The sequence below is a fragment of the Phascolarctos cinereus genome, unplaced genomic scaffold (genome assembly GCF_003287225.1).
Source record: "Phascolarctos cinereus isolate Bilbo 61053 unplaced genomic scaffold, phaCin_HiC Scaffold_726;HRSCAF=1367, whole genome shotgun sequence".
Lineage (NCBI taxonomy): Eukaryota > Metazoa > Chordata > Mammalia > Diprotodontia > Phascolarctidae > Phascolarctos > Phascolarctos cinereus.
In genome coordinates, this window is record NW_027556098.1 from 309,129,900 (window position 1) to 309,156,537 (window position 26,638).

A 26,638-nucleotide genomic window follows, 5' to 3' on the forward strand; every position below is an offset into this window, starting at 1 on the left:
AGAGTGGCTTGGGGCAGCTGGGTGGCACAGTGGATAGAGCTCCAGCCTCGGAGTCAGGAGGACCTGAGTTCAAATCCGGCTTCAGACACTTGACATTTACTATCTGTGTGACCCTAGACAAATCACTTAACCCCAACTGCCTCACCAAAAAAGAAAAAAAAAAGAGTGGCTTGTAATCCTGTCCCCTACCAGAAGAGGCCAAAGCTCTTTTAGTCTGTATCACCTATAGTCATAATATCTCACTCTAGCTAGGGAGCCAGGAAAAATCAACAGACATTCTAAGACTACAACTAAATATGTCCTTCTGATTGTTCTTCTTCTGCTATTACTCACAGCCACAGATAACAGCCAACTCTGACTTAGAGTTAGAAAATTCCTTTTAACTTCTGTCCCTGTAAAGGTACATCATGGCACATTCTTAAATCATCTAAGATGGAGGGACCCAACTGGGGGATGACAGAGACCTTCTTCTTGGTTTTCCCTGCCAAGTAGATGGGAATAGCCTCCTTCCACTGGCTACGTAGCCAGAACCACCTGTGTCTTTAAGACTACTGGATTGAAACAATCTCATCACCTCTTTCTGGTGATGCTCAGAAGGTAAATATCCTATTCACCCTTATCATAGGTGCCATGAACTTAGCTGGGTGGAGGGAAGAGCTAACTGACTCTCCTGTCCCCCATTTAGGCCCTATGGCCCCTAGAATCAGGCGTGGGGTTTTGGTCTGGTTGGCTTCTCAGTTCTAAGTACATGCCATGGAGTTCCTAGACTTGGAAATTGAGCCATGGAGATTTTGGAGGTAGGTCATATGTTATTGGCAATCAGCAGGAAAGCCCTAAGAAACCAGGCTCTGGGATGCAAGCCCAGGGGGCCTTTGGACTTGGAACTTGTAAAGACTATACTATATAGAAGCTGAAATAAACTGTGAACCTAATCTCTTGCCTCTCAGAGGAGTAAGGGGAAGACTATACCTCCTAGGTGCTGGGGGGAGGGGGAAAATGTGTCTATGTTCTTACTATTTTGAAGTAAATATTTCTTTGTAAAACTAACTTTTCAGTGGTGAAATGGAACTTAGGTCTAGGGGATCCCTAAAACTGGGGGAACATAATCAGTGGGGTCTGAGGGCTACAGCAGAAGGACTAGATACCCCCAAGCCATCTTAAAGGTATCAAAAAATACAAGGGGAAGGGTGAAATGGAACATACCTGACTCAGGAAATGGGGACCAGGGTAATCACTGTTATATCTCATTTTCAGTTTATATGCTCTCAAACCATTTTGGGGATTGCACCCAACAAAATCACCAAGGAACTGTATGAGACTATGGCATAGCAGATCCCCTATAATGCTCCAATAAACCCGGCTCCAAAAATAAAAGCTTTGAGTGAAGGGAAAGGCCTCCTGCAGAAGGTAAGATTTGATCTGAATTTGGAAGGTAGTATATAGCAAGAGAAGCCAGGATGCAGAGGTGAGGAGGGAGAGCAATCCAGACATGGGGGACAGCCACTCAGAAGACTGGAGAGGGGAGATGGAGAGTATGTATGAGGAATGTCAGTGCTGCTGGGTTGTTTATGGGGGAGAATAAGCATGGAAAGGGAGGAAAGACTGTGAAGGGCTTTAAAAGCCAAACAGAGGATTGTCTATCTGATCCTGGAGATAATAGAAAGCCACTGGATTTTATTGAATGTGTGGGGCTGTGGTGGGGAAGGTAATGTGGTCAGACCTTTCCTTTAGGAAAAAAAAAACACCTGGATGACTGAGCAGTGGAAGAATTGGAGTAAGGAGAGTCTGAGGCAGGGAGACCAACCAGAAGGTTAGTGAAATAGTGTCCAGGCCAGAGATGACGAGGGCCTGAGCCAGAGTAGCAGCTACATGAGCAGAGAGAAGCGCATATGAAAGGTGTTGTGACTGTGGAAATGGCAAGACTTGACAACACACTGGATAGGGGGAGTGAGTGAGATGTGTGAGTGAAGAGCTGAAGGTGACAGTGAGCTCTGGAGCCTCCGTGACTGGGACAAGGACAATGTGGTAACTGGTCACTTGATCTCTGTTTAGCCTTCTGGCTACAGCACACAAGTGTTGCTCTCTACATCATTAACTATGGTAAAGCAGATATGCTCCATCATCATCAGAACCAAGGATGATGGGGAACACACTCTGGAATCTGTTTCAGGATAACCAGAGCAGTTGGCATGATGTGGGGAATACCACAAGCCCCCTTAGTTCTCACTCCTATTAAATGGTTTCTGGGACATGCACGTGTTTTCTTCTGCTTGGTCTGTCACGAAAGGATACCTTGGAATGGAAGCCTTCCTCTCCTGTTCCCACTGGGACACATCTTTGATGGCTCTTCTAGGGTATTATCTCTGTGACATTTACAAACTAGCTAGTCTCACACCATCTCCAGGTTCTCTTTCCCAAGATGCATTTTTCAGCAAGAGAAACAGGAGAAATTCTGTTGCTTCTTGGCTCTGGTGATCCAGGCTCACCTTTCTGCCCATCGCCAGCTCTGAACCAAGTGAACTTGTATCAGACCAAGCACTACCTTCATCTCTACTCTGCCCGGATATCCTATTAGAGCATCCCTGCCCGTATACTTCCCAGGAAGCCCGAGGTACCCAACACCCTATATAGTAGGCACTCAGTAAATATGTGTTGAATTAATGAAAGAAATGCATCCTTTGTTTCAAGTTTTTCTAGCTCAGGTCATCTGTACACGCCTGCTGGTGATGTAATCTTATTATCAAAAACACCTAAGATGCTGACAGGAGAAAACTTGGCAGTTCAATTTGTACATTACTTCATTTCATATGAAAAGGCACTTCTTCTTCCTCCTTATCCCTCTCCTCCAGGCCTCTCTAGCATGCTCAGAGCACGGATTCCTTTTTCCTCCTCAATCTCTCCAACCTCTCTCATGTCAGGTTAGACCGACCCAAGCTGGGAAAACATCTGCTTGAGCCATACCTTGGATATGTCCAGTTTTAGCAGCACCTGCATGTGGAGTTCCCCCCCCCCTTGCCTGATCCATTCTAATTGGAGACATATGTCAGGCTTGGTCAGGCTTGGAAACATGTCGTCTTCTTACAGTGAAAGCTGGCGGCGGTTTTAGCCTTAGAATCACCTTGTGAGACACACTGCCTCCAAGCCCTTTTGTTTAGAATCTTTATCCCCTGGGTTAGCCATAGACTGGGTTGAAGAACAAAATCAGTGCCCCAGCTGTTGCTGTGGCTGCCGATAGACATATCTGATGTCGACCGTCTGGGCTGATGGCTGACACTTTGGCAAAGGGGGATTTATAATGGTGGAGGGGGAAGGAGGTGGGGAGAGGGGAGTAAATCTTGTTTCTGTTCCTTCTTCCTCCCTTTGATGGCTGCCCTGGCCTTTGAAGCTGCATTAAACACAGCATGGTAGGAGGGGATACCAGCTGCCCAGATACCACTGGCAGAAGACAGAAGAGCCATTTCCTTCCCTCCCCAGCCTGGGAGGTGTGCCCTGTTGCTGCAGTATTCCCCTGAGGAATTCCGTATTGGGAGCAGCCAGCTAACAAGTCCCAGTTGGTTTGTTGTTCCTGAAGCCTTATGCTGATTGCAGCACCTCTAGCCAAGGACCCAGTGGTATCAGGAGGATCCTTATCTTCCGTGTCACGACTGTCTGCATTGCCCTGTGGCTTCAGCACAGAATCACGCTGGTTTTGTTAGTCCTTGTCCCTTACTGGTTGCCACTGCCCCCAGAGACACTGAGCAACTTTTTGTGATGCATAGTGTTTGGTATAACTTTTGTTTGTGACTGGAATCAGCTCAGCGAGGGAGTGGTCATGAGCCTCCTCCAAACCTGGCCCAGGACTTTATTAGTCCTTGGAGAGACTAGAAGAACATCAGGCAGGACCTACAGGGGCCATCCTGTTCTGTGCTCAAACCTCCTTTATTTATTAGGCAGCTAGGTGACACAGTGAATAGAATGCCTGACCTGGTCGGCAAGACCTGAGTTCAAATCCTGCCTCGGACATTTCCTAGTTGTATGACCCTGGGCAAGTCCCTTAACTTCTATCTACCTCAGTTTCCTTATCTGTAAAATGGAAATAATAATAGCACCTACCTCCCAGGGTTGTTGTGAGAAGCAAATGAGATAGTAAAGCACTTAGCACAGTGTCTGTTAGTTATAACTATAATCATAATCATACTATTATCCTTTTCTTCTCTGTACCTGTGTAATTGCCTGCTAACATATGTCGTCATCTCTGTGCATGGGAGAAGCCTTTCATTCTCTTTTCTCACCCCTTATATTGTTGTATTTGTGTAGAGGGTCTCCCCTCTTTCATCTTGTTCCCTCCATCCCAGGTTTTATGCCTTTATTCTTTCTACTTTTATCACCACTGGACCCAGATGGCTTTGGAGGAGAGAGTGAGGCTGATGACTGCACAGCCCTCCCTCATCCCTCACTTGAATCCAATTCACTTGCAAGCCAAGACATCACCTTCCTGATGCCATAGTCCTCTTTGAGAACAAAGGACAAACAATATCTGCACAGGAAACCTGAAGAACTGGGATGAGGGGGAGGGGTGGTTAAACCAGAGTGGGCTGCACTCAGAAAGCTTTTAGAAGTTTGTTACAAGAGCAGCTTCTAAATTGAAGCTGAATAAAGTTTAGCAATAAGACACTAAGTGGAGAGCTGCACAATATTATTTTTAAAAATATGTATGCATATATATTGAATTGCTATCTTTTGTTTTAACATTACATAGATTTCCCACTGTATCTCTCTTCCTCCCCCTCTTAAAGAATCTTTTATAACAAAGAATTTTTTTAAAGAGAAAAAAAAACCTCAGTGAAACCAACTGACACATTGAAAACATTTGATGATTTTCAGCTCTTCCTATCATGCATGCCCTGATCTTTCTGCTAACCTCCAGTCTCTCCAACTTCCTTTCAGACATCTCAAACTGGGTGTTGAGTAGACCTCTTGAATTCAACATGTCCAAAAATGAACTTGGTATCTTTCCCCCTAAACCCTTCCTGCCTCCTACCTTCCCAGGGCATCACCATCCTACCAGTCACGGAGACTGATAACCTAGCAGTCATTCTCCACTCCTTATTATCTCTCACCTCCCATGTCCAATCTGCTGCGAAGGCCTTTCGGTTTCACCTTGGCAGCATCTCTCAAATGTGCCTCCTTTTCTCCTCTCATACTGCCACCACCCTAGCATAGGTCCTCATCACCTCACATTTGGGACTATTGCAAAAGCCTGCTGGTGGGTCTACCTGCCACAAGTCTCTCCTCTCTCCAATCCATCCTCCACTCAGCCTTCAAAGTGGTCTTTCTTAAAATGAATGTTTGATCATGTCACTCCCTCTCACCTCCAAGATCAAATGCAAAATCCTCTGGTATCCACAGCCCTTCATAATCGATCTGCCCTGCCACCCTCCACCTTTTCCAGTTTTCTTATACCTTAATCCCTGGTCATATACTTTTTTGATCCAATGACCCTGGCCTCTTTGCTGTTTTTCTGAAGAAGATCCTCATCTCTCATTTTTCTGGCTGTCCCTCATGCCTGCAAGGCCCACTCCCTTCATTTCTGTATACCAGCTTCCCTTCAATCCCTTTTTTTTTTTTTTGTGAGGCAATTGGGGTTAAGTGACTTGCCCAGGGTCCCACAGCTAGTGAGTACCATGTGTCTGAGGCCAGATTTGAACTCAGGTCCTCCTGACTCCAGGGATGGTGCTCTATCTGCTGCACTACCTAGCTGCCCCTCCCTCAACTCCTTTAAGTTTCAACTAATATCACATCTTTTACAAGAAGCCTTCCCCAATCCCTCTTCATTCTAGTGCCTTCTTAATTCTTTGTTTGTTATTTCCTGCTTGTCTTTGTTTGTACACATTTATTTGACTATTGTCTCCCTCGTTCATTTGTGAGGTCCTTGAGAGCAGGGACTATCTTTTGTGTCTTTTTGTATCTCCAGCACTTAGCCACAGTGCCTGGCACATACTAGGTGTTTAATGAATATTTATTGACTGACTGATCTGACATTCTATGTCATGTTTCGCACCTGTGTCCCCTTCCCCCCACTGACTCTGTAAAGGAGTGAGGAAATGAGTCATTTTTTCAAATCTCTTATTTCCACAAAGAACTTTGGATGAGTCAGAGTGGGGTTTCTGGGAAAAAAACCAACAAACAAACCCAAAAGCTGGGTGCTAGTTCTGTGTCACAAAGAGCTTGGCACCTAGGACAGGAAATCTCCTTTTGGAGACGAAACACCTTTTTTGGCTTGGGGAATTAGCGCTCCTTATGAAAGAAAAACTGATAACAAGTTTTAAAATCCCTATTCCAATGACTGCATGTGTTAGGGCTTTGCTTGTCTAACACAGCCATATCAAAAACCCTGAGCTTTAAGCTCAGGGAAAGAGAGCACCGTAGAGCTCATTCTCTCTTACAGGGGAAGCAGTAACAGCTCAGCTGAGGATTCCAACTGAAACCAGAAGCTGGAAACAGTACAAAGTCACACAACTTTGTGGCCAGTAGAAGTGAGTCTGCAACAAACAGCCATCATAGGACCAGGAGAGCAATAGCCACACTACACCATCAGGGAGCAAGAGCAGTGCAATGATGTTAGCAAGGACTTCTAAGTGGTTCTGCAGCATCAGAGGCATGAGTTGTGAGCCATGGCCACAAGCGTTCCTTAGGTATGTGCTCTGGGCCTACACATTGCATGTTCACATGCCTTCCTCTGCGTGCTTCCTAGAACAAAGTCCACTCTTCCCACTGATGGTGTGCACATTGGTTGGAGAATGTGCCTCAGGTTTATGAGGGAAATGTTTAATTGCTACTTTTTTCACTATGATATTTCATGAAATGCTTTGCTTTGAACTAAATATATTGTTTGACTGACTAATAAAACACATTGGTGGAGCCACGGTTTTGAATGTATCTGGCGCAAGAGAGTACCTTGCACCTGGAGTAGCTCCTCTGGGAGTCCCACTGTGTGAACTGGAGGATGTCCGGAGGTGCTACCAGTGTATATTATTATTTCTGTATGATATACTTCTTATTGAAAAATGCCCTTTGTGCCCTCAATGATTTTAAATCCAGGCTAAGAAAAATATATGTTTTATGAAATAGAGGATTTCCAAGCATTCCTGATGAAAAGACCAGGGCTGAATAGAAAAGTTGACGTTCAAACACAAGACTCAAGAGCAGCATAAAAATGTAAACACAAGTGAGAAGTCATAAGGGATTCAAGAAGCTTAAACTCAACATTTCATAGAAGATAATACATGTAGCCTCTAAGAACATTATCATCATTAGAGCGGTTAGAAGGAGCCTACTTAAAGGGTGTGGATGTGAGTCTATTATGTTGAGATGATCTTAAAAGAAGAATGAAAGGGTGAGAAAGAGGAGACGCACTGGGAGAAGGGGAAACAGAGAGGAAGAATGAGGAAATCTCACGCAAAAGAGGTACACAAGGAAGAGATTTTACAATAGATAGCAAAATCAGGAGGGGTGAGGGGCAATACTTGAACCTCACTCTCACCTGAACTGGCTCAAGGAGGGAAGAATCTATATCTATATCTACATATACATATATATATATATATATATATATGTATATATATATATATATACATATATATATATATACATAGAGAGAGAGAGAGAGAGAGAGAGAGAGAGAGAGTGTGTGTGTGCGTGTGTGTGTGTGTGTGTGTGTGTGTGTGTAATTTGTCTTACCTAACAGGGAAGTAGTAAGACAAGGTGCTGAAAGGAGGAGGAGAGGTGATAAGTGGAAGAGGAGACTAAAGAAGGCAGTGATCAGAGTCAAAACAGATTTTTTAGGAGGGAACAGGTTTACAAAAATAGAAGGATAAGTAGAAGAGAATAATAGGATGGAGTTAGGGTAGCTAGGTGGTGCAGTGGATAGAATGCCAGGCCTGGAGTCAGGAAGACTCATTTTCCTGAGTTCAAATCTGGCTTCAGACACTTACTACCTATGTGACCCTGGACAAGTCACTTAACCCCATTTGATTCAGTTTCCTCATCTGTCAAATGAGCTGAAGAAGGAAACAGCAAGCCACTCCAGTATCTTTGCCAAGAAAACTCCAAATGGGGTCACAAAAAGTCAGATACAACTGAAACAATTGAACAACAACAAATATACAGTTAGCAATCATAGCTGTGAATGTGAAGGGATGAACTCAACTATAAAACAGAAAAGGATAGTAGAATGTATTAGAAAACAGAATCTAGCAATATGTTGTTTTTAAAAACACACTTGAAACAAAGACATACACAGAGTCAAAATAAAAGGCTGAAGCAGAATCTGTTACGCATCAGCTGAAATAAAAACAGCAGGGGTAGCAATCATGATCTCACAAACAAAAGCAAATAGGCAAAGCAAAAGCAAAAACAGGCAAAATTAAAAGAGATAATCAGGAAATTGTCATTTTACTGAACAGTACCATACATAATGACTTATTATTAATATTGAACATATTTGCCCCAAATGTCATGCATCCAAATTCTCAAAGGAAAAGTTAAATGAGTTGCAGAAGGAAATAGTAAAACTGTATAAGTGGGGAACTTCAACTTTTCCCTCTTAGAACCAGATAAAACTAACCATAAATAAAAAGAAATTGGGGAAATAAATATAATTTTAGAAAAGTTAGGTATGATAGACCTTTGGAGAATCTTGAATAGGAATAGAAAGGAATATACCTGTCTTTCAGTTGTACATAGCACCTTCACAACAATTGACCATGTGTTGGGGCAGAAAATCTTCACAACAATTGACCATGTGTTGGGGCAGAAAATCTTCACAAATAAATGCAGAAAAGGAGAAATATTAAGTGTACTATTTCAGACCATAATGCAATAAAAATTACATTCAATAAAGGGCCTTTGAAGCAATAGGTTAAAATTAATTGGAAACTAATCTAAAGAATGAGTGAGTCAAAGAACGAATCATAAAGATAATCAAAATTTCATTAAAGATATTGACAATAATGAGAAAACATGCCAAAATTTGTGGGTTGCAGCCCCAATAAGTACTAAGGGGAAAATTTGTATTTCTAACCATACATCAATAAGAGAGAGAAATAGTAAATCAATGAACTGGGCATGCAACTAAAAAAAAAACTAGATAAACAACAAATTTTAAATCCCCAATTAAATACCACAATAGAAACCCTAAAAATCAAAGGAGAGATTAGTGAAATTAAAAATAAAAAATTTAACTAATAAAAATTAGGAGCTGGTTTTATGGGGGGGGGGAATAATAAAACAGATTAAACCATTGGCTAACTTGGTTTAAAAACAAAAAAGAAAGGAGAAAACTAAATAACCAGCATCAAAAGTCAAAAGGATGAATGCACAACCAGGAAGATGAAATTAAAGGAATTATTAGGAGCTATTTTGACCAATTTTGTCCCAATAAAATTGACAATTTAAATGAAATGGGTGAATATTTACAAAAAATATAAGTTGCCCAGATTAACAGAAGAGCCTATCTTTGAAAAAGAAATTGAACAACCCATAAATAAACTCCCTAAGGGGGAAAAAACTCTCAGGACCAGATGGATTTACAAATAAATTCTACCAAACATTTAAAGAACATTTAATTCTAATGTCTGGGAAAAAAATAGGTAAAGGAGTCCTACCAAGTTTCTTCTATGACACAAATATAATTTTGATACCTAAACCAAGGAGAGCAAAAACAGAGAGAGAAAACTATAGACCAATTACCCTAATGAATATCATCATGTTAGCCAGTCTGATAGATGTAAATTTGGCTCAGTTCCCTACATATTTGAGCAATCTAATGTTTGATAAACTCAAAGATCCAAGCTTTGGGGGGTAAGAACTCACCATCTGACAAAAATTCTGGGAAAACTGGAAATCAGTTTGACAGAAACTAGGCATAGATCGACATCTCACACCATATACCAAAACAAGGTCAAAATGGGTAATCAGACATAATTTACACATAAATAATTTAGGTATAATGATTGTATTATTTTAGATTTAGACATAAAAGGTGATATCATAAGCCAATTAGGAGAGAATGGAAAAACATTTCTGTTATATCTATGACCAAGGAAAGAGTTTGTGACCAAATAAGAGATAGGATCATGGGAAATAAAAAGGGTAATTTTGATTACATGAAATTAAAATGCTTTTGTACAAACAAAACTAATGCAGCCAAAATTAGAAGAAAAACAGGAAACTGGGAAAACAGTTTTACAGCAAGTTTCTCTGATAAAGGTCTTATTTCTCAATATGTAGGGAATTGAGCCAAATTTACAAAATAAGATCCACTCCGCAGTTGGCAAATGGTCAAAGGATTTGAATAGGAAGTTTTAGGAAGAAGAAATCAAAGCTTTCAGTAGTCATATGAAAAAAATGCTCTAAGTAACTACTAATTAGAGAAATGCAAATTAAAATAACTGAGATACCTCACATCTATCAGACTAGCTAAGATGATGAAAAAGGAAAATGGCAAATGCTGAAGGGGATGTGGAAAAATTGGGATGCTAATGCACTGTTGGTAGAGGTCTGATCTAGTCCAACCACTCTGGAAAACAAAGAGTTATGAAACTCTGTATACTCTTTGGCCCAGCAATATTGCTAAGTCTGTATCCCAGTGAGATCAAAGAAAAGGTAAAATGACATTTGTACAAAAATATTTATGAGAAATTTTTTTTGGTGGAAAAGAATTGGAAATTGAGGGAATGTCCATCAATTGTGGAATGGTTGAACAAATAGTGGCATATGATTGTGTTGGAATACTATTGTGTTATAGGAAATGACAAGCAGGATAGTTTCAGAAAAACCTGGAAAGTCTTATATAAATTCAAGCAAAATGAAGTGAGCAGAACCGAGAGAACATTCTTTTTAAAAAATTTTACTTATTTATTTTTTAGCATTCTTTTCTTTTTAAATTTTGAGTTTCAAATTGTCTCCTTCCTTCCCACTCCCTCCCACACCCACTGAAAAAACAAGCAATATATCAGTTATACATGTGAAATTATGCAAAACATATTTCCATATTAACCACATTTCTGAAAAAAAGCAAGAAAAAGAAAGTGAGAAAATCATACTTCAATTTGCATTCAGAATTTATAAGTTCTCTCCCTGGAGGTGGATAACATTTTTTTTAAATCAATGAATCTTTTGCAATTGTCCTGGATTGTTGTGTTGATCAGAGTAGCCAAATCTTTCACAGCTGATCATCTTTACAAACTTTCTGTTACTGTGCATAATGATCTCCTGGTTCTTCTCAGTTCACTTTGCATCAGTTCATATAAGTCTTGCCATGTTTTCCTGAAACCCCTCCCCTGGTCATTTCTCACAGCACAATGGTACTCCATCACCATCATATGTCACAACTTGTTCTGCCATTCCCCAATTGATAAGCATCCCCTCAATTTCCAATTCTTTACCACCACAAAAAAGAGCTACTATAAATATGTTTGTACATATAGGTCCTTTTCTCTTTTCCTTTCAATTTCTTTTGGAAAAAAGACCTAGTAGTGGTATTACTGGACTAAAGAGCATGCTCAGTTTCATAGCTCTTTGGGCGTATTCCAAAATTGTTCTCCAAAATGGTTGGACCAGTTCACTCTTCTACCAGTAGTTCATTAGTGTATCTATTTTTCCCTCATCTCCTCCAGCATTTGTCAGTTATGATAGCTGTTTTAATTTGCCTTTGATTAGCTCTGATTTGCTTTGATTGACAATAATGATTTAGAGTAATTTTTTTTCATATGACTACAAACAGCTTTGATTTCTTTTTCTGAAAACTTTGACTATGAATTGGGGAAAGGTTCTTGTTTTTATAAATTAGATTCTGTTCTATATTCAGTATATATTTGAGAAGTGAAATTTTTATCAGAAATACTGCTGTATAAATTTTTCATTTTACTTTATTGTCTATGGTATCTTTTAGCATAGTGTAGTTTCCCTGATTTTCCCTTTGAATTAGATCAATTTTGGCTTTTGCTTTGTCTGAAATCATGATTGTTGCCCCTGCCTTTTTTACTTCAGCTACAGCATATTAAATTCTGCTCCAGCCTTTTATTTTAATTCTGTGTGTGTCTTTCTGTTTCAAGTGTGTCTCTTGTAAACAACATATTGTTGGATTCTGGTTTCTAATCCATTTTGCTATGTGCTTTTATTTTATGGGTGAGCTCATCCTATTCACATTTACAATTATGATTACTGTGTATTTCCCTCCATCCCATTTTCTTCTGTTTCTCTCTCTTTCATCCTGTCCATCCTAAAAAGTCTGTTTTTCTTCTAACCATTGCCTCCCTTAATCTGTCCTCCTTTTATCATCCTTCTCTTTCTCTTATCCCCTTCCCCTTCTATTTCCCTATTGGGCAAGTTATATTTCTATACACAACTATGTGTGTGTGTGTGTGTGTGTGTATTCTTCCTTTGAACCAATTCCAGTGAAAGTGAGGTTCAAGAATTGCCCATCACTCATCTCCCCCCTCCCCTATTGCAGCTTTTTTCTTGTGTACCTCTTTTATGTGAGATTTTCTACATTCTACCTCCTTTCTTCCCCCTTCTCACTCCTTCAATTTTTTTGGAGATTATACCAATATAATAGATTCACACAATGTTCTCTGTCTATGTAAAGTCATTTTAATTGCCCTTATAATGATAAAATTTTTAGGAGTTACATATGTCATCTTCCCATATAGGATTGTAAACAGTTTAACTCTTGAGTTTCTTTGATGACTCTTTCATGTTTACCTTTTTATGCTTCTCTTTTTTTTTACTTTTTTTTTTTTTGGTGAGGCAATTGGGGTTAAGTGACTTGCCCAGGGTCACACAGCTAATTAAGTGTCAAGTGTCTGAGGCCAAATTTGAATTCAGGTCCTCCTGACTCCAAGGCTGGAGCTCTATGCACTGCACCACCTAGCTGCCCCCTTTTTATGCATCTCTTGAGTCACGTGTTTGAATGTTGAATTTCCTATTCATCTCTGGTCTTTTCATTAGTAATGCTTGAAAGTCCTCTATTTCATTAAATATCCATTTTCCCCCCTGAAGAATTATACTCAATTTACTGGGTAGGTGATTCTTGGCTATCCTCCTAGCTCCTTTGCCTTTCAGTATCTCATATTCCAAGCCCTCTGCTCCTTTAATGTGGAAGCCATTAAATCTTGTGTGGTCCTAAATGTGGCTCCATGATATTTGAATTGTTTCTTTATGGCTGCTTGCAATATTTTCTCCTTGACCTGGAAGCTCTGGAGTTTGGCTATAATATTCCTGGGAGTTTTCACGTTGGGATCTCTTTCAGAGGTGATTGGTATATTCTTTCAATTTCTATTTTACTCTCTGGTTCTAGGACATTGGGGTAGTTTTCCTTAATAATTTCTTGTAATAAGATATCTAGGCTCATTCTTTGATCATGAATTTCAGGTAGTCCAATAATTCTTAAATTATCTCTCCTTGATCTGTTTTCCAGGTCAGTTTTTTTGATGAGATATTTTACATTTTCTTCTATTTTTTTTCATTCTTTTGACTTCTTTTTATTTTTTCTAGAAGTCTTATGGAGTCACTAGCTTCAACTTGCCCAATTCTAAATTTTAAGGAATTATTTTATTCAGTGAGCTTTTGTACCTCTTCTTCCACTTGGCCAAGTCTGCTATTTAAGGAGTTCTTCTCTTGAGTATATATTTGTGCCTCTTTTACTGTTAGGCCAATTCTGTTTTTTAAAGTGTTATTTTCTTCAGTATTTTTTAAATGCCTCTTTAACCAAGCTGTTAGTCCTCTTTCCTTAAATTTTTTGCATCACTCTCATTTATTATTCCAAGTTTTCCTCTACCACTCTTATCTTTTTAACTCTTCCAAGAATTCTTGTTGTGTTTGAGTCCAACTAGCATTTTTCTTTGAGGCTTATAGGCAAAAGAGTTTCCAATCAATGCCAGCTGTACCCAGTGCCTGAAAGGGATCCCCTGTAATTTCTTTCTGACCAGGAGTCCAAGTCTCTTACTCTGGGTTGAGAGGTCCTGAAGCTGCTGTGGCTGCCATTGCAACAAACAAACCTCCACCCTGTTGACTTGTTAAGTGTTCTTAGGCCTGAAAAATATGTTTCACCCCAAACTTTTATTGGCTCCACCACTCCAAAATTTGATTTGAGGTATTATTTTAAAGTTATTTGGAGGGGAATGTTGGGAGAGCTTAGCTGGATGGCTTCTGCTAATCTACCATCTTGGCTCTGCCTCCAGTGGAATATTCTACATAGTAACAGCAATATCGTTAGGGTGATCAACTGTGAAAGATTTAGCTACTCTGATCAAGACAATGATCCAAGATAATTCAAAAAGACCCATGATGAAAAATACTCTCTGCTTTCAGATAGAGAACTGAGGAATGCTGAATGCAGACTGAAGCATGCTTTTTAAAAATTGTTTTTTCTTTATTGTTTTATTTTGTTTGTGTTTTCTCTTGCAACATGGATAACATGGAAACATGTTTCACATGACTTCATATATATAATTGATATCAAATTACTTGCCTTCTCAAGGAGAGGGAAGGGACAGAAGGGAGGGAGAGAATTTAGAACTCAAAATTAAGAAAAAAACAATTGTTTACAAATTTTTACATGTAATTGGGAAATATTTAATAAAATAAAAATATATTTGAAAACACTATAATGTAATATAATAATGTAATATAAAATATAATATATAACATAATGTAATAACAAAACACTTTATTATAATAATAAAAGATAGGAATAAATGGAACTTTTCTGTTTTGGGGGGGGAACTTTTCTTAAAATGATAAATAGTATCTATCTAAAATCAAGAGCAAGCATTATCTGTAATGGGGATAAACAAGAAACCTTCCCAATAGGATCAGGAGTGAAGCAAGGATGTCTATTATCATCTTTATTCATCAATATTGTACTAGAAATGCTAGCTATAGCAATAATGAAGAAAAAGAAATTGAAATAATAAGAATAGGCAACAAGGAAACAAAACAATCACTTTTTGAAGATTATATTATCATATACTTAAAGAACCCTAGAGAATCAACTAAAAAACTGGTGGAAACAATTAACTTTAGTAACACTGCAAGATATAAAATAAATCCACATAAATCATTAAAATTTCTATAAATTACCAACAGGATCCAACAGGAAGAGAAAAATTCCATTTAAAATAACTGCACACAGTATAAAATACTTGGAAGTCTGTCTGTTAAGACACACACAGAAACTATATGAACACAATTCACAAAACACTCTTTATACAAATAAAGATAGCTCTAAATAATTGGAAAAATGTTCATTGCTCATGGATAGGCTGAGCCAAAATACCACAAATGACTACACTTCCTCAGATGGTGTTTTCTGGGTCCCATTTTTGCCTCTTGCTAATGATTGGGGTGGCATCTAATAGACCTTCATAAATGCTAGGTGACTGAACTGACTGTCCTTCTTTAAGGCTAAACACAGAGCCCTTTTCTGCCTGGAAGCCTTCCTGCAGTAATCAATAATCAACAATTCCGACTGCGGATGTGTCTGGCCTTGTGGTAGTAGGTACTGGGATGCACAGAAAAAGCAAAAGCAAACAAACAAACAAAACTGTTCCTCCCTCAAGGGGTTTATGGTCTAAAGGGAGAGAAAACATGTTCAACAAGAGATGTATACAATATAAATACAGAATAGATGAAGTAATTCTAGAGGGGAAGGCATGAGCAACTGGATGAATCATGAAAGGCCTCATTCTGAAGTCAATCAGGTCTGAGTTCTGAGGGAAATCAGGGTGGTGAGGAGAGAGAGCATTGCAGGCATGGGAGTCAGGCTGTGCAAAGGCTGAAGACTGAAGATGGAATATCATGTGTGAAGAACAGAAAGTGGGTCAGTATGGCTGAACCGTCAATTACCTGGAAAGGAGTAGTGCTGTTTAAGAAACTAGAAAGGGAGGGATCAGGTTATGAAGTGCTTTAAATGACAGACGTAGGTGTTTCTATTTGATCTTAGGGTTAACAGGGAGCTATTGTGATTTACTAAGTGTAGGGGAGGGGGTGATGTGGTTATAGCTATGCTTTAGGAAAATCACTTTCACAGTGGAATGGAGAATAGATTGGTGTGGGGAGAAACCTGAGAGGAGGAGTCCAATTAGGAAGCTATTGCAATAGTCCAGGCAAAAGGTGATAGGTGCCTGATGAATTAGGGTGGTGTCTGTGTGAATATGGAGAAGGCAATGGAAGCCTGAGATGTGGTGGTAGGAATGGCAAGATCTGGCAACTAGATGGATGGATATGTTGGATAGGTAAAAGGAACAGTTGAAGATTCCACCAAGGTGGACTAGAAGCATGATAGTGTCCACAGCAGTAAAGGGGAAGTCCAGAAGAGAACTGGGTTTTTAGGGAAAGCTAATGAGTTCAGTTTTGGACACACTGAGTTTGAGATGCCTACAGAATAACTAGGAGATAACATTATTATTGTTACTATAATACTATGACTACTACCACCACCACCACCATCTTGCATTTATATGGGGGTATTAATCTTTTCAAGCACTTATATTGATCTGAAAGGCAGTATTTAATGACATTAGCCTCAGATTTGGGTTCTAAACCCATTTGGGATTATTAGTTGTATGGCCATAGGCATACAACCGAGCCTCAGTTTCTTCATCTTTAAAGTGGAAATAAAAATACATGTGATTTGTACACTTTAAAGTGCTACATAAATATCAGTTCTTTCACAGCTATAAACTTTTCGAGTTTTATTAAAAACTTAACATTGAACATCAATTCAACGAAACAGCAATTTAAGGACTATTTACATTTAGACGCATTAATTTTAATACATAATATATCATAATACTATTTTAGCCACTCCAAGTCCCCATATTTGTCCATGCTTATTTATTTTTTCTTAAATGATTAGAATTAATATCTACTGCATTATCCAAGTTTTGTTGTTTTATCTTAGAATTTCATAAAAGTCTTTCCCTTTCTCATGCTTGTTGGTTTTATTGTAGCTAGGTGGTACATTGGATAGAACTCCAGGCCTGTAGTCAGGAAGACCTGCATTCAAATCTAGACTCCTCTTCCTGAGTTCAAATCTGGCTTCAGACACATACTAGCTGTGTGACCCGGGTAAGTCACTTAACCCTGTTTGCCTCAGTTTCCTCATTTTTAAAATGAGCTGGAGAAGGAAATGACAAACCACTCCAGTATCTTTGCCAACAAAACCCCAAATGGGGTCACAAAGAGTCAGACGTGATTGAAGCGATTGAGTCACAACATTCATTGCATTACAAATTCTTTGATTTGTTTTCCTTTTGACTGGGCCTGTGAGTTCATTGATGTAGGGAAGTTGATTAGGAACTTCCTTTACCACAGAGGGTCAGCACCTTCTCTGCAGCTTCTGGTCTTAAAGGGCTCATTGTAGACACCTGGAAGTTAATTAATAGTATCAGAGGGGGAATTTGAAACCAGCCCTTTCTGAGAGTGGTAAGCTCTCTGTTCTCGACCATAGAATGCCTCTACATAAAGGTACCAATAAATTGTTTAATTGTTGGACATTTAATAACTACAGTCACAATAACAATAATGATAATTAGTGTTTATACAGCTTTTTAAGGTTTACAAAACAATTTACAAGTCTTATCTCATTTGATCCTCACAACAACCCTGGAAGGCAGGTACTATTAGTTATCATTCCCATTTTATAATTGAGGAAATGGAAGCAGATAAAGGTTAAGGGACTTGATCAGGGTCACACAGTTAGTAAGTATCCGAAGTCATATTTGAACTCAGATCTTCCCAACTGCAAATCTAGCACTCTGTCCACTGTGCCACCTAGATGCCTGTAATTACGTTAATAAAGGCCTCCTGACTGATTTGACTGAATGAGGTGACAACTGAGATCGAGGAAATGAGGAAACCAAGGTACAGCAGAGAAACTAAATGACTCCCCCACAATCACAGATCTAGAGCTGTGAGGGACCTTGGCGGTCATCTGGTCCATTCCCCTCATTTTGCAGATGAGGAAACTGAGCACGAGAAAGGTTGAGTGACTTGCCCCAGGTCACCCAGGTACTAAGGGGCAAAGCCAGAATTCCAAGCTGTCCATGTCACACCCTGACTGCTGCCTCTCACCTATCAGTTGAGCTGTGGAGTTAGGACTAAGGCCAGCCGAAACTCATGTTTGGTGTCCCCCATGGCCTCAAGCTTCTCTTGTCTGTATCCATACCAAATGTGACTTTGTATACCATGGTGTCTAGATTAAAACCAGACCCTTTAGGAAGGAAGCATCTCTTTGAATGAAGGTGGCTTCTTTGTTGAATCTTTCAAACACCTTTAATAAACCATGGGAAACTGAGCTTCCTTCATGCATTCATAGCCGCCCAGGGCAAGGGAAGAGATCCTAGTACAGGTTCTACTTGTTTCTCCCCTGACAAAGCGGAGGTAAGCTGGGAAGTCTGATAATACTCCTTTTTAGTTGCAAATGCCCCAAATATCCTTTATTTAAGCATCCTTTCCTCCAAAACAGGGGAATGTCTGCCATCAGTCATTTCCCCTACTAGATTGCAAACTCCTTGAGGCAAGGGACCATATTTAACCCTGCATTTAACAGGCTGGCCATGGGCTGAAAACAGGTATTTAATGCTTGTTCATCAAGCAAATGGACAAATTTCCACTTGTTGATTGAATGACAGATTTGTGCCTTAGTATGAATATGTCTCACGGTTGCTAGGAATCTGTAGCCAGCATTTGCATTTTAAGCCTTTTTATCTGTAAACATGGCATCAAAGGCCTGGTGCCCATTTAAGGAATTTCAGCAGATAAGTCAAGAGGAAGCTGGGGAGGGCATATGAGCCCTGAATTGAGCGTGTGGTTTCTTTCCTTCAGAACTTCCCCTAGTCAGATGAAATGGGGCACCAGAGGCATTTGGTGGGGCATTCATTATTCAGGAGACAGGAATCATTGTCTATTTATCACCAGTTTCTTCTAGGATCTGGAACTCTTCCATTTCCCCTTCTAGAGTCTCTTCGTCCCAGCCCTCACTCTAGCATGAGATCACAGGTAGGCACCCTTTCCTTAACACCTCGTTCTTCCACATGCTATCTCTTTCCCTGGCTGAATATATAGGTCAGCCACCCATTCCCCTTCTCCCAACTTTGACCAAATTATTTTCCTAAAGGTCTCCCCATGTCATTCTCCTAATCAATAAAATCCAGTGTTGTCACACACACACACACACACACACACACACACACACACACACACACACTTCCTACACCCTGCTCAATGTTTCTAGAATCAAAACATAAATTTCTCTTGTAGGTTTGGAGGGACAGCTAGGTGGCACAGTGGATAGAGTACCAGGCCTAGAATCAAGAAGACCCAAGTTCAAAACTGGCCTTAGACATTTACTATCTGTGGGACCCTGAACACTTAATCCTACCTGCCTGAGTTTTCTCATCTGTAAAATGAGCTGGAGAAGGAAATGGCAAGCCACTTTAGTATCTTCGCCAGGAAAATCCCTAATGCGATCACAATTGAAAAACGACTGAACAATAAACAACACTGTGTAGGTACCATCCAGCACAAAGTGATACAGAGATATGAGCTATTAAAAGTACTGCTCCAGTATCTTCGGCAAGCAAACCCCCAAATGGGGTCACAAAGGGTGGGACACAATTGAAAAGCAGATTTATCATTTTTAACTCTTCCTGACTTGGGCCCCTTTTTACCTTTTGAGCCTACTTACAAATTAGTCCCTCCATGCTCCAGTCATACTCTTGGGTTGCTGTTCCTCACACAAGACTCCGTTTTCTGTCTCCATGCCTTGGCTCTGACAGTCTCCTCTGGCTGCCTGGAATGCTCTCCCTCCTCAGCTCTGCCTTTCAGGATCCCTGGTTTCTTTCAAGTCTGAGTTCAAGTGTCAAATACTTGCTTTTTCTGGTCTCTTCCACTCTCAGCGACTTCTTCTTCCAGATGACTTTATACAGTATTTGATTTGTATGTGTCTTATGCATAGCACCCACACAAACACCACTGTACTTCAGGCCATCACGTTCTCTCCCTGGGACCATTACAATAGCCTCCTAAGGATCCCCTGCCAAAGGGATTTTTCTAAAGCACAAGTACAGCCTTGTTTCTTCCCTACTCCAATGGCTCCCTATCACCTCTAGACTCAAATATAAGCTTTTTTTTTGTCATTTACAACCGTTTAGTACCTAGTTCCAACCCTACCCTTCCAGCCTTGTTATATTTTACTTATTATGGTCATGATAAATTGATCTTTCTAGTATTTGTCATGTAATAAATAGCACCTACCTCACCTGGTTGTTGTGAAAATCCACTTTCAGACTTTTAAACACTATATAAATTTTAGTTATTATTTTATATTATATTATTTTTACATTCCAACTCCTACCTCCATACTTTTGCTTTGGAATGTAGTCTCTCCTCATCTCCATGTCTCAAAACATCTAGTTTCCTTCAAGGTTCAGCTCCAATGCCACTTTCCACACGAAGCCTTTCCTTATCTCCACCCCCTCTCTCCACCAATTGTTAGTGCCTTCCCCTCCAAATCACTCTGCGTTTATTTTACTCACACCTATGTGTGTACATGCAATCTCTCTCAGCTAGACTGTAAAGGATTATTTCACTTTTGTCTTCATATCCTCAACGTCTGAAGAGAGAGCGAGGCTGACAACTGTGCAACTCTGCCTCACTTAAATCCAATTCACACACAAGTCAAGACATCACTCATGATGTCACTGGCCCTCTGTGGAAACAAAGAATGAGGGGGCAGCCAGGTGGTGCAGTGGATAGAGCATTAGCCCTGCATTTAGGAGGGCCTGAGTTCAAATCTGGCCTCAGACACATAACACTTTCTAGCTGTGTGACCCTGGGCAAGTCACTTAACCCCATTGCCTAACCAAGAAAAAAAGAAAAAAGAAAAAGAAAACAAAGAATGAACAACAACATAGCATAGTGCCTGCCGCATAGTAGGTTCTTAATAACTGCTTGTTGATTGATTGATCAGATAAAGAAAGATGAATAAGGTGGAGTCTCAAGGAACTTATACTGTAGTGTACACAAACAAATAAATTTGGGGGTAGAGTAGGAGGGTGGTCTGTGCCTGTGATTTAATCAGTGTATAAGGGAGTCAAACAGTATTCTAAGAGATTCAAGAAGGGAGAGATTGCTTCTGGCCTGGGGAAATCAGGGACAGCATCTGGAGGAGGTAGTATCTGAGCTTAAAGGAAAATAAAAACATCAGTAGATAGAGGTTAGTTGGTAAAGAATGTCTTTAGGCACCAAAGGTCATATAATTACTAAGTATACACTAGTTCCATGATAATTATTACTTATTACTCTTACAGCCTCCCTCATAAACATCGAATAACCCCAAAGTCTTTTCCAATTTAGCACTGAATCAATACAAAATCCTACCCGAAGTCAAGTTCAGTTCTAAGACACTGTATCCATGAGTGATCAATAGGCCGACAGATGCAATGGTTACAGGCTGGTCAGTTATAATTCTAAGCTGCCAGTGTTTTTTTTTTTAAAGAGAAGAAGAAAAAGGTTAAAATCCCTAGATTGGATGGAATGAGCTGAAGTGTTTTCAAATGGATCTGAGAAACTGAACTGTTCCCAGGCGGAAAGATAAAATGTGAAACTGCAGTCAGTCTGGCTTTCTGGCTCGCCTAACCTTTTTACTGCTGGATAATGAGGAATCAGCTATAATTTAGACACAGTATTCTTTTCACAGATTATATTGAGGTTGGGGAGGGGGCAGGAAAGGGAGAAACTCACTTTATAGTCTTGCATCATCTTTCTACAGCAGACAAGTGTGGCGCCCCCTCCTCATGAAGTACACTGGGGGGAGCCATGCCCTCTGTGTGCCGTTGTGACGAATTTCAAGTCAAGAGGGTGCTTGAATTGGATTTATTACAATTGGAAGAAAAGAAATTGTAATCTTTACGAGCCAACGACATGGAGTCCTATAATAAGAGAATGAAGGATCATTTTAAATTTAAAGCAAATTAGATTACTGGGGTCAAATCTTTCGGCAGAGACATCATGTCTTTGGAGCGTCGCTTAAATATTTGACGTCCTTTTTTCCCCCCAGGTTTTGTATTAGCATTTAAGTGTTTTTAAAATATATTTAATACTGTTATAGAGGAAGATTACCACCAACGTCCCTACCCCCCCCCCAAAGCCAAGTCATAAAGAGCGAGGGGAAAAGGAATGCTATCAAAAGAAGTGTGAAAGGAAACTACTGGTCTGTTGCAGAGAGAAGGTTGTAAGCTTTATTTTAAAAGAAGGGAAAGGTTGCTTGCATTGATTCCTAAAGGAGGGATCTCACAAAGTACACTGGTCCATTACCCTGCCTCCAGGTGAGTGAACATTGAAATCAACCAAGAAAGATGTCCCAGATATTTTAATGTGCTCTATAGATGGGGATTCCCTAGCCTCTCTTGACCTTATGTCTGTCCTCAAAACAAGAAGCTTCTTCCTTGAGCTTCAGTGAATGGTCTCCCCACAGTCTGATACCATTTCCTTTCTTGCAGTGCTCCATCACCCAATTTCTCCTCCCCTCTTCAGTCCTTTAGAAGTGTCTACACAACAATAGTCTACAACTATTATGACTCAGTTTCCAGTCCTGGAGCTTTCCTTGACCTAATTCTTCTCCTGCCTGCCTTCCCCTGCCCCAAGAATCTTTCCCTTGTTATCACTAACTTGGTTAGGAAATCCATGAATTTATTTATGTCTCAAATACTGCTTAGCATGCTAAAGGTTATGGCATCATAGATTTAGAACTGGAAGAGTTTTAGAGGTCATCTCTATCCTTGACAAAACAGGTCCATAGAAGTAATATAAAGTCAGAGAGACTACATGCAAGTTCATGAGGAGGGGCTCCCACTTTTGTCTAAAGAGCTGAGATTCAAACCCATATCCTCTGACTCTTTCCAGCTCTCTGTTCACTGTGTTGAGCACTCTCTTTTCTTCACTGAAACTCAAGCCAATCCTTCCCTGTCTCCATACAGCCTCCCTCGACCAGCTAGCTTCTTTGAGGTGTAGCAGATGGCTTCAACTTTTCTGGCTGGAGTTCATTCTATTTTCCATCCCAGTGTGTCTCTTGCACATAGTGATAGGGAAAGGTCCCCATTTCTAATTCAGCTCCAGGCTGAAAGTTACTGTGAACCAGAGGAAAGAGCTTGTGCTATGATAGGTCTCACTCTAGAGGGAAAGGGGCCCCTTGCAGAGTTTGGGAGCCCAAGATCTAAGTGGGTTAGGAAGATGGAATTTGTCTTTCTTCTGTAGGTTCAAGGATAGAGCCTGTGGTTGGTTGAAGCTTCAAAGCCTGTTTCTCCCTGCTCCAGCCAGTCTGTGGAGGTATAATGACAGCATTTAGCCTTTCATCCAAGGTCTCCACGTACCTCGTTAACACATCCATATTATTATCATCCTCTGCAGCAGCAGAGAGTGAGATATAATAATCATCGAGTGTGCCAAGTCGCTGTCTGCACTGGTGGCCAGAATAGGACTCAAGACTCTTGTTTCCCCAGACTTTTTCCTTCAAAGCCTTTTCATCCCAAAGGGACCTCTTTTGTCCTTTTCACCAGCATCTCCCTTGAAACAAGAGTGTGCTGAGATGACCCTCAGTCAGCTCTGGAATGGTAATTTTTCTATTCCTAAGAAAGGTCTCTCTGGACATCCTTAGTGCCAAGTGGAGGTTTACATGATCCAAACATTTAAGTGCATATTGATTGCATTCAGATACTGTACCCTGACCTGCATCACAAGCTCTGAATGGTATTTCTCTGGAATAGTATCTTTTTATGTATTAACCTCCCCACCAACTCCTCATGGAGCCAAGTGCCGGTCAAAAACAAAGGCTCAAAAAGGGGTCAAAGAGCAGCCCATTAGGCCGTGTAGGAGTTGACCTTGAGAATGGAGTTTTGTATTAACTTAATATAGCCACAGATCCTTAAAAGAACCAACAATTTATTTGCTACCTCTTTGTCTTCCTTAATTCACACTGTTGTTTTGTCTCCATTTGAGAAACAGAGAATGAGTGTCAGAGCTTGGACAGAAACACGACAGCTTTGGAGGGAACTAAATCTGCCCTGCCAACATGCAGATTTGCATACGCAAACAACACACACACACACACACACACACACACACACACACACACACACACCCCTAGAAGGCCAGTGTCTCATAGGACTTAGAGTTAGTAGGTCCTCTTTTTCCAAATTCAGATTGCTCTTTCTACTATGCTATGATCCCCAGTGCTGTAGTGGAAAGAAAGTAGATCATAGAGCCACAGGACCTGAGTTCAAATTCTAATTCTACCACCTGCTTACCTTGGACAAGGTGGCACAGTGCGTAGAGTGCTAGATGTAGAGTCAGTTAGAACTGTATTCATATCTGGACTCAAATGCTGTGTGACTCTGGATGAGTCTCTTAACTCCTATTCACCTTAGTTTTTGTAATAGGGATAATAATAGCACCTACCTCTCAGAGTTGTGAGGGTGAAATGAGATAATATTTCTAAAGCACTTTGCTATATAAATGCTTACTATTAACAAGCTTTTGAGTGTCCTTATCTCTAAAACAGAGGGGGTGGACCAGATGGCTTTCAAGGTTTCTTCCAACTCTAAATCTATGATTCATGATCTCTGTTTTTCCTCCAGGTGAAGGTGGGCAGAATCTAGGGGTCCATGAAGATTGCAGATGCCATGATTATAAGAAAGAGCAGGACCTCAGGCTATGGAGCATGATAAGAAGAGACATTAAGGGACAGAGGCAGGAACACCAAGGGAGGCTCTGTTCATCAACAGAAGTATCACAATTGTTTGTTATTTCATCAGAAACAGACTACCTCCCCGCCAGATGGCTGAAGTTATAAAATTAACATTAATTTTTTCAAAAGCTCTTTAAAAGTGGAGGGTGAGAGTGGGGCAATTGAATGCTTTGTCCAAGAAACACGAGATGCACATAGGATATGAGGCCATTAAGGACAGGTTGGCAAGAGGCTCTTATGAAGCTGCATGGACTTCAAACCAAATTATTATGGCGATTTCAATCAGTAGATGGAATGCTGCAAACAATAACATTTACAAGGTAATCTCCATTCTAAGTAATTGGCATTTCCCGGGAAGCCAATTGGTTGAGCTATCCCAGGGAAAATGCACCTGCTTCTGAGTGATCTTCCCCACCTTCAATTACCTTTTGATTATTTCAACACACACACATGCTTGTGTTTACACACACTAGTGCATATGTGAACATACAAAATCGTTCAGAATTTATGTTCAATGTCTCCTCTGTAGGGTCTTAATCATTATTTGTATAAATTCCCTACCAAAAGCTAAGAGCAAAACAGAGCTGGGCAGCAGTGTCCTCGTATCAAGGAACAAAGTTGAAACTCCCATACAATTATGTTTGATCACAGGAGAAGGTGAAATCATTAGATATTAGCGAGGTGCAGTGGAATAAAAATGATGTGTTAGCGGGGGTTCATTACACTGTATTTTCAGAGCCAGGAAGATCAATGTGTTCATGCATCATGAATTAGACTCCGGCTTTAGCCTTCCCTGCTCTCCGGAAACCCAACATGATCTATCACCAGCCATACATCACCGTTTCAGGATTGCACATTAACGAGAAAGCTGCAGTTTCCGCCTGTCAGAGTGACCAGCTGCCTCTCTCTGCAGAGAGGAGAAATTTTGGTGGTTGTTGTTAAAGGATTCATAAAAAATTTTTAAGCAAAGAATAAGGAGATAAGGGCCCAGGCCTGGGCCATTACCAACTGGACAAACACTCCAACCTTCTTTAGAGCTGCTCCATGGATGCTCCATTTCATCTTAATCTATGATCATTTCAAAACCAGCCTCACAGTTTTCCTAGGCAAGTCTAGAGATGCTAGACATGGATGCCGGTCATATAGCTCACTTCCTTCTCCTCAACCCCCATCCCCCCAGGACCTCCTGGAGTGAAAGCCCTGACCTGCTATTCCCCCAGATTTGCTCCCCTCCAATGGCTTCATTTTAAAGGGATCAGATAGGGGATTCTTCCCCTTTCCACCCCACTGCTCCCCTACCCATCGTCCTTTCCAAAGGTTCCTTCACCACCCAGCAGTTTTCCACTAATACTTTTCCTTCTCTTATTTTCAGTCCACATCATTACCCCCTGCCTGACCCCACACCTGCCAAAGCAACCCTCTCTTCCCTGTTGGTGCTCAGACACCCGCAGACAGTTCTGATCGAGGCTTTTAATCGGCGTTTAGCCAGGCTGTCCATATTTAGTTCTTTTAATCTTTCCTCATCATTCAATCCCTCCAGTCCTTCATCATCTTTTTTTTTTTTTTTGGTGTGTTGCTCTTCTCTGAGTTCTAGCCAATTTGTCTCCATCATCCTTCTGGTTGTGACATGCCCACCGGGTCTGAACTCTATAGTTATCAGAGCAGGGCCCTGATTTGGTCTCTACCAACCTTTCCTGCTCATCTTCTCTGGTCACTTTTAAACTTTGCCATCCTGTTCAAAAAGATGGTTGGCGAAGTTTGGAGAGATTTTGGGCCTTATGTAAGTTACCTCAGCTTTGCCCTGTTCTTTGCTGGTTCCCATGTGTAGAAATGGATTAAAATCCATTT